Raw genomic sequence first — 9999 nt, 5'->3', positions numbered from 1 at the left:
AAACAACAATACGCTAGTCGCTCTAGGCGCGTCTTTAACAAATTATTTTCTTAAATATGGGTGTGCATTTATGTATCCCAAATCCAAATCTCAACGGAGTCGAAATATGTCGATAACCACGGGTGCATTGATTGCGACGTGGTCTGAAATACGTTTTCACAATGTTGCAATTCTCCGTAAAATAATAACAATAAATAAAAAATAATAAAAGCGGCTAAAGGTTAAAATTTGCACATAGGTTCATAATTATATAAAATCAGTTAATTAAGCCGAATATGACAGTTGAGCGACCATGCTAGAACCATGGAACCCGGGAATGCCTAATACCTTCTCTCGGGTTAACAGGATTCCTTATCCGGATTTCTGGTTCGTGGACTGTAATACAAAGTCATTCTTTTCCTCGATTCGGGATTAAATTGGTGACTTGGGACACCCTAAATCTCCCAAGTGGCGACTCTGAAATAATTAAACAAATCCCGTTTCGATTGTCCTTTAACTGGAAAAAACTCATACGCCCCTCGCGGGGGCGGAAAAAGGAGGTGTGACAATTTTTATCACATATTACCACATTCACCTTTAGGAATGGGTCTGCATTCTCAATGCTTATCACAAGTCACATTCTCTTCAAGGAATGGATTATAATTAGTGATGTGCTTCATACCAATTTGATGGTAAACATTGCCTTCACATTTTGAAGGACTAATTTGAGAACCCTTGTTGTTCTCCTTTTATAATCATTGTGATGATTATTATTATTTGGAACGTTCACGTTCATTGTTCAACCACTTGTCTTCATTTAGACTTATTATGCATTGCTACCACATTCACTTCAAGAATGGAGCTAATCAAGTTGGACAATCTTCATGCTTTTTCATGAAAAATATATTATTTTTCTTTAGTCATTATTATATCATCAATATGGTACATTGGGATTCAAACCAAATGTCTTACCAATATAAAGGCATGTTAGGCCATAATAAATTGTGACTCAAACCCAACTCTTATCATTATGGAGCATCAGGACTTGATCCCGATGTCTTACCCTCAATCAATTGCATAATAGGCTAAACAATATTGAGATTCATTCTCAAGAATCACATGCCAATAAAGTTGTACACAACTAATTTGCAACTTAACAAATCAAAATTGTTTTCTTAAATAAGTGTACAAATCTCAAATCAGCGTAAAGCTTTATCAATTATTTGTAGCATCTATATGAAATACAACCGTTTGTAGTCAGAATATTTCTTCTAAATTCTATTAGAGTTTAAATGGATCATAAAATCATTGTCATAATATTTATTGAGCCTCTTTCAAAAATATTGTTGTTTTCGGGGTATACCCTACTATTGGATTTGATTTAATGTCATGACTTTCCTTCACTCAATTCAACCAAGCAATTAGTGAATAAATTTATCAAAAGTACAACATATAGGTAACAACACATATGTAGTACTAATACATAAATTCAGCATTTATATTACCTGAAAAGTGACATTATAAGTAACAACTTACCAGTTGTAGCTTATGCATCATTTATATAAAATACTTGAAAATGGTAAGTTAGTAGCAAGCATCAAGTAGATCATGGATACTCGAAAATACCTTTTCTAGTAGTCATACTAATCACTGTTTGCTTTCAAATGATACGACCATAAATTAAGAAGTATACTTTCTCAGTAGCTGATTTGTTTTCCAAATTTCAAATAAGTAATTAATCAACCTAGATAAAGATATGAAGTATTTCTTGTTTTTTTCAAGATGATTTATGCTTCTAATCAGTATGACCCAATTTTTTTTTATTCTTTTTTTTAATTATATGCAAGTGTAAAAACTTAAAATAGAAAAATATTCATCAAAGTAAAAGAAAATATTAAAAGCGGCAAGACATATTGAAGATAGTTAACACACAAATATACATAAGACAACTTATATACCATATCCTTGGTTACCATGACATGCATCATATTAACAATTAACTGGTACTATGATTTTCACTTATAGAACTTCAAAAATGTCATTCCATTCATGTGATATAAAAAATGTAATATTAATATGTGCTTATGCAATACAGGTGTAGTACGAAGTTGTGTGCATATGAGATATTAAAGAAATAACAAGTATAAGATAATTATACCTTCGTACGTTTCATTACTTACCATATGTAGTTTCTTTTTACATCTAACCATGAGATGATATGTATGACTTCTAATTGCAATCTTTTCGGAAGTAGGAGATTTTTTGTAGATATATATATAATTGGTTAGAGACTCGTGCTGATAACGTGTTATGAAATAAAAGCAATTTAGTAAAACATGAATAAGAAATAAAGACAATTTAGTAAAACATGAACAAGAAATAGAGATAGAGAGAAAGGAAGAGATTTTCTTCTTCAATTGTGTGTATTTTCCTATCTATTACAAGGCCTTTATATAGGCATGAAAAGTGAAGAAAATATGTCATGGAATATGTCATTGAATATAGAAAATATGTCATTGAATATGTCATTAAGAATTTGACATGAAAATCATGGAGGAAGAGTAGACATCCACCATAACATGATATTTATCATAACAGTTATAAACTTATACTGATAAATAAAGTTTCTAAGCTTACTTCTAAATTTGGGAAATGCTAGTAATTAACTGAGGTTGTGCTATAAACAGTTGTCGAGTGAAGTTGACCCCATTGTTCAAGTTCATGCATGCATGGATCGGACATTAACCTGTCCTTGTCGTGCATATGATGTTAGGTGGCGGACGTACGTGGTGGCACACAGCTCATCAAAAAATAATATTGTATATGTATAAATTATGATTAAAGTTGCGTAAATTTTGTATAAATATTTTATTTGAACCCACTTAACAATTACTATTTTACGACTTAAGTTATGTACTTCTTAGATTGAACCCGCTGGCATAAATTCCTGAGTCCGCCACCGATGATGTCATTGCTACCTAAATTTTGCACAAAGCCAAGTTCAGCCCTAGTGGGGAACTGCTGCAGTGATAGCGGATGCGACAGTGTGCAGAGCTACGTCGATACAAAGGGATTCAATTGAATCCTTTTTTTTAGAATATTATATTGTGCAAATAAAGCAAAAAAAAAAAAAAAGTAACATGCATAAATTATTGAATTACTTGGCATGAAGGATTCTAGCTAGTTTAGTGTAATAACAAAAATGACTCGAATATTGCTTTGGGTTCAGAGGCGGAACCAGGATTTGAACCTTATGGGTTCGGGATTATTATCATTTTAAGTTACTGAGTTCTAAATTAATAATTTGTACAAATTCAATAAATTTCCTTAAGGCAATTACAGGGTTTGAACAAAACCCACTGGGTTCGGCGAACCCGCATGCTGCACTCTGGCTCCGCCCCTGTTTGGGTTACAAGTTCAAATTCTCAAGTTTGACTTTTTATTTTATTTTTTTTAATCCCATCTTGAAATTCTTGACTCCGCTACTAGAAATCATGAACTCTTTAAGTTTGAAAATCTCTACAGATCAATTAGCTACTTTTATCCGTTTTTATTTTATTTTATTTTGTCTGTCAAGACCTTTATCTATTTAATTATGCTTGAAGCTTTATTTCTTTCGTTTTTCTCCTTGATATGGATATGACAAGCTGTGATATTTAGGGTTCGACGATGTATGTGCCTATATGCCACTTGTTTCCCTGCAAGTTGAAATAGATATGGCATGCGTTGCCGAAAGCAAACATTAGTTTCCATTTTTGGCTGAACAATTCGTTCTTAGCCTTGCCTCTTCTTTGTTTGCTGCTCTTAATTTGGAAAATTATCATTCTTCGAATATATACCTAGAAGTCTTGATTCATTAACATTCAATGAACCTTCAAAGTCTTTCAGTTTTTATCCATTACCTAATATTTTGGGAATTCTCATTAACAACATATTAATCAAGCCTCATAATCATGAGTGGTCACAATTACTAGCTTCTCTCTCTCATTTTCTTCTTATCCGCCATAAAAGGACCGAATTCAACGGCAGAGCTAAAGGTAAGGAAGAGGTTCAATATAATTGCATGAGTTCTCTTCGTCAGAAATTATACTGTGTGAATAAGAAAATACAATTTATAAATATAATATTTTTTTGTGTGTGTAAATTGTTGAACACCCTTAAATAAAGGAAACGCCTGGGTACAACATTTTTGTATTTTGCTTAATCCTTTTATTACAATTTCTAGCCCTATCATTGACTAAGTCATAACAAGTGGGAAGTTATTAGACTCAACCATTCCTGTCTTCCTAATTTATGTGATACTATTTGACTGAGCATGTAGTTTAGAAGAACAAAAGACTTTGTTGAAGCTTAGCTTGTTGTCTAAAGGAAGTCATATGTATTTGTGTAGCTATAAATTATCCAATTAAGCGTAAAATGAGAAGTTTGAAGCTAAATTATTTCTAATTATATATAAATATTACTCTCTCCGTTCTAATTTATGTGAACTTATTTGATTGGGTACGGAGTTTAAGAAAAAATGAAGACTTTTGGAATTTGTGGTCCTAAATAAGTTAAAAAGGGGCCCAGAGTATTTGTGTGGTTATAAAAGCTTCTCATTAAGGGTATAATTGTATTTTTAAGCTAAATTGTTTTCAAATTTAGAAAGGGGTCATTCTTTTTGGAACGGATCAAAAAGAAAATAGGTTCACATAAACTGAAACGGAGGGGGTATTCCTTAAGGGACAGTGACTAAAAAGAAAAAAGTATCACATAAATTAAGACGGATAAATTATTATTTTTCTATAAGCTGGTTTACCTGACTTTTGTTTCATTTGTAGTCCACTTGATACCTTTGAAACTTATTCTACAACTAAAAGAGACGTGAAAATACGGAGAGAAAAATTAAAGAGATTTGCTTGTTGGATGATTATATTAATATCTAATTTTATTAAGACCCTATTAATAGTTCACCAACGCTCAGTATCAGTTTCAAAGGGTATGTCCTACGAACCAAAATGGCACCACGTGTATGTTCCCCTCAGTGGCTTCTTGTCGGAACAGATGAAACAGGGCCCACACTGCCAGCTCAGCAGAAATAATGCAGTCAAATGTTTGGGTTTTAATTAGTTTAGCAAAGGTTAGGTCCTGTTTGACCTTAATTTTGTGAAATGCCAAACTAAACACAGTTTGATTGGTTTTCCGTCAGCAGTTGCGGCCAGTCAAATTCGTTTCTCAGATCCGACGTGGCATATGATAAAAGTTGACAGTTTGCTTCCGTCCTAAACATTTAATTTTATTTTTTTTAATTTAACTGCGAATTGTATTCATCTTTCAATAATAAAGAGCATAGTGATTTGTAATCTTTGATGTTAATATTTTATTTGAAAGGAAAATGAGCTTTGCACGCTCCTCTAAACGCTATGTGCTCCAACGATTCGGGAGAAGTGAAAACATGTTGAATTTAGCAAGAAAGTATTATGACCAAAGAAAATGACAAAAAGAGAAAGAAAAATACATCAAATTGTTAACACTTAGACCAAGTACAGATAACTTAGTGAATGCAACGAAAAGACCTAAACTAAGCACAATGCTCGACTGCTGTTAAATTCAATTTTTATACAAAGTTGTTCAATTAATTTGATTAATCAAAGAAAAAGTAGAACAGGAAATATGCATAAGAGTTTCTTGAATGGAATTAGAGTTTTTGACCAATATTGTCCCTTATCTTTGAGAGTAAGTCTATTTTGGTCCCTCAAATGTAATCCTGAGCATATTTAGTCACTTAAGTATGCTAAAGTGGAGCACATTTAGTCTCACTAACACGATGTGCTCAAAAACTAACGGTGTTACCCAACTCTGATTCATGAAACAAATCTTCTGCTCTGAAGCAAAACGTTTCCTCTCCTTTTATTGGATAATGCAAATTATCACTTTAATTCCTCATTTTTAGATAATATCTTCTAAAATTTTGACAATGAAAATATCCTCTTCTGTGCCAGCTTTCAATGAGAAAATGATATTGTATAACCGTTGTAAAAATAATAGCCGAAAAAATGATAAAATCTGTATACTTTATATATATATATATATATATATATATATATATATATATATATATATATATATATATATATATATATATAGAGAGAGAGAGAGAGAGAGAGAGAGAGAGAGAGAGAGAGAGAGAGAGAGAGAGAGAGAGAGAGTTTTATATACTTTAAAAGAAAGTCTATTGGTAGACTTTAATTATCAAAGAACGTCGAAATTTATAAAAGAACGAGAATAATAACTTTAATTATCATACTTTTACAGAAGAAATAGTCGTCTATTGGTTTGTTAAGTCCTAAGTAAAAAGGGTTGTGAGTACAATTCTACTTCATCACATTTTTAATCATAGAGGCTCTCTCAAATATTAACAAAAAAAATTGCTAGTGGAGATTCGAACCTCTAGCCTCTTAGAGCAAAATCAAACATGTAACCAACATGCCAAGAAACAACTTATGTCAAATTGTGTCATTTTTTCCTACTTACTAGTTTTCTCACAATATTAATATATATATTTAGTAAAAAAAATCGACGAAGCGGTGTCGCATGACACCGCTTCGTAAAGCGTGCTTCCGCCCCTGCCCTCAAAGATAAGGAACAATATTGGCCAAAAACTCAATGGAATGGCATTTTTATATATAATTTATAATTAATTTAATATTTTTGAATTAACCAGAGTAATCGCGAGTAGGAACCATAATCCTTAGAAAAATGAAGCGCAAAAAGAAACAAAAATAAGTGCAGTCAAATTTAGAATGCTAAATCAATACGCTCTTATATAATCTTCTTCTAATCCGATGTAGCTGGTGAGCGATCCCATTTTGCGGCAGAGTACAAGACAACTAGGGATACATTTGTTAGCTTTTTTTCTCACCAAACACAAAATTTTAAAGAAATTTCGATTCAGTCCGCCCTAAACTACGATGTATATCTACCTTTGTGATGAGGATTACATCTGCCCCTACTAGGCTAGGATAAATTGAAAGTTTGAGTCTGTGACTGTGAGAAACACAGCAGCTGGCTAGAACGTTTTAATGGTTAGGCCGCAGGAATTATATTCACTCTTTGACGGATAATAATTAATATTAATTATTTGCTCTTAAGTCTTGTGATAGGAATAGGAATTAAGAAACACTAGTGTGAACACCTAATTTTTGCACTATTTAACACCTCCTAAAGTTATTAGTGTTTTGTTATTTTAATTATTTTTCTCAATTTTTGTGACTTTAATTGCATATTTCCTATCATAAAATACTAACAAAAAATAGTTCTTTCTTCATTTGTGCATTTTAAGAATTAACTAGTTGTTCAGTTGGTGAATTAATCTAGTTAATTGATCATTAGAATAAGTTATGTAATTAATTTATTTGTGTAAAATTAGTTTAATAAGTAAGATTAAGGAAGAAATTTGGCCAAATTTGAAAGAAAAAGTGTCCAAGAATGCAAGATAAAGGGTTGCCATTGAAAGGGTCTGAAACTACGTAGTTTTGCCTCAAAACTACGTCGTTTCACTAAATGAAACAAGATCAAATCATATTCATCCATTACATCTTGATCCAATGGATCTCATTCACTCTTGGCTTAGGTATTTAAAGCCTCAAAAATCTGAAAATTGTCATCATTTTCACCCATAATTCTTTTCTCCTTCTTCTCTCTTCTCTCTCTCTTCACTCTCTCTACGCCGCCCCAGCTCCGCCCACCGCCGCTGACCGGAAATCGCCGCCGCCGGCGGACCACCTCCAAATTCACACCATGTAATCTCCACAACTTCCTTCTTCCATATCTCCAAACCAAATCCTTCAAAAATCCCTCAAACTCCTTGAATCTTAGATCTAGGAAACTTTTCTGTCACTTTTTTGCCCAAATTCTTGAAGCTCCAACCACTACCACCCCACAATACTTACATCAATGGATAGAGCTCCTCAAGACCTAGCTATTGATGCCAATTTCACCATGAAAATCCGGCGATCAAAATCCGGCCAAATTCCGGCGACCTCCCCGAACACCCTCTTTTGGCATACCACCATTTGTTCGGCCACTTGAATTATAAAATGGTAAAAATCCTATTATTTTTCATGGCTGATTTTTTATTTTATTTTTATTTTCTCAGATCTTATTTTTGTCTATTATTAATTATTTTAGCATTAGTTTTTGAAGTTTGAAATGTCAAATTTTCTGTTTTTGCACTTGTTGAAGTAGTAAAATAGTTTTGTATTGATAAAAGTGAGGTAGTGAAAAATACTTAAGAGTATATGTTACTTGTTTGATTGTTTATTTACTACTTCAAAACTCTTTGAGTACAACACTCAAAAGTCAAATTGTTTGGTAAGAAAGTGTAGACATTTGGACAATGTTTGTATAAAAGTCTATCTTTGAATAGTGGAGAGCAGATTTTGTTTGAAATACTTGACAAGATTTGAAACAGAAAGTCTGGCATTTTGAATTTAAGAACAAATTTTGTAGAAAAATCTGTCAAAAAGATTGATTTTTAATTTTTTTGAAATAGCTGATTGTTTTGATATAAAAGGAGGACACTCCATCTTACTGAGGGAGCTCTAGACACACAAAAAAGAGAAAAATCAGTAGCTATAATATCCCTTAGCAGCTTTTGTGAGTTGATTCTTAAGTGAAAAACTTGTTTAAGGAAAATAGAGTAGTCTTGAAAGATTTTTCTGGAGTTACATAATTGTACTGTTTTGCTGGGGTATTTCTAGTTTATTTTCTTGGGTTTGAATCTGCCGGTTGTCACTGTCTTTTGTTGTTGTTGCTGCCCGTTTAATTGTTTTGCTGTTGATTTTGGAAAGAGCTGACTCTGCTGTATTTGTTCTTCTTTCTGATGTCCAGGTAATTTTCAGACCATGTAAACTCATAAAATCGAGTTGGAATGAAAGATAATGAAGTTGAAAAATATTAGTAGCTTTATCCTTCTATTGTGATTCATTTTTATATACTCTTGAATGTTTGATAATGTTATAACGATATGTTAGTTAATTAAATTGTGTTAAGCATCTTTAATTATTTTTATTTTTGCAAAGCATTAGATATAATTCCACTAGCATTTGGTTGTCTGAAAGGAGCATATATATTAAAATTTGAACCTTTGTAGCCATGTTTGTCCCTTTGTTGTCACCAAACTAAGTTTTTATTATTATTATTATTATTATTATTATTATTATTATTATTATTATTATTATTATTATTATTATTATATTTTAAAGTCCCAATAATCTTTTTTCTTATCTCTTAAAAAATACTTATTTAGTAAGGTAGTTAAGTTGTAGATTAGAAAAACAATCTGTAAACTTATTTTTGTAAATAGTTGGCTACGGATTGCAAATAGCAAGATATGGCCAAATCTGTAACATAGCTTTAAAAGGCCATATCTGCAGATTTAAAGTCCAAAAGCATATGGGCTTTTGGATTTTGTCTTGGACATGAGCCCATTTGACTCCATCAACCCAATAGTGAACTGCCTCATTCAATGTCAAGACAAGCCCACATCTTACTAGTTTTAAGCAATGTCAATTGATAATTTTCTCTCATTACTCTCATCTTTTAAATTAGTACTCATAACAATAATTTTCTCTCATTAATTAAGTTGTAGATTATTATTCAAATCTTTTCTTTAATTTTTTTTAAAAATAAATAAAAACAGACATAAGAAAAGCATAAAAATCAAATAAACCACAGTTTATCCAAGTTTAATTCAAGCCAAATGTAGTCAATAAAGCGATCGTGCTAGAACCACGGGACTCAGGGAATGCCTTACACCTTCTCCCCGGTTAACAGAATTCTTTACCCGGACTTTGTTTTCGCAGACCAATAATAATAGAGTCAAATCTTCCTTTGAATATGGATTCAACTAAAAGGTGACTTGGAACCCCAGTAAAAATCAATTCCAAGTGGCGACTCTGTAAATAAAATAATCCCTACTTTAAATTTGTCACTTTAATTGGAAAAGCTCTTTAACCCACAATCCATAACATTTTACAC

General features: G+C 32.1%; 1 long non-coding RNA gene across 1 annotated transcript; it reads left to right on the top strand.

Annotated features, from left to right (window-relative positions):
* The first annotated feature begins 7629 nt into the window (after nucleotides 1–7629).
* Nucleotides 7630–9024, top strand: LOC142176506 (uncharacterized). The gene is made up of 2 exons (XR_012705157.1): nucleotides 7630–8060; nucleotides 8851–9024. It is a non-coding gene; the product is annotated as an uncharacterized LOC142176506 (long non-coding RNA).
* Nucleotides 9025–9999: the final 975 nt, after the last annotated feature.

This window comes from Nicotiana tabacum, chromosome 22 (assembly GCF_000715075.1).
Source record: "Nicotiana tabacum cultivar K326 chromosome 22, ASM71507v2, whole genome shotgun sequence".
Lineage (NCBI taxonomy): Eukaryota > Viridiplantae > Streptophyta > Magnoliopsida > Solanales > Solanaceae > Nicotiana > Nicotiana tabacum.
The sequence above is the reverse complement of the archived record's forward strand: the minus strand, read 5'-3'. Positions and strand labels throughout refer to the sequence as shown.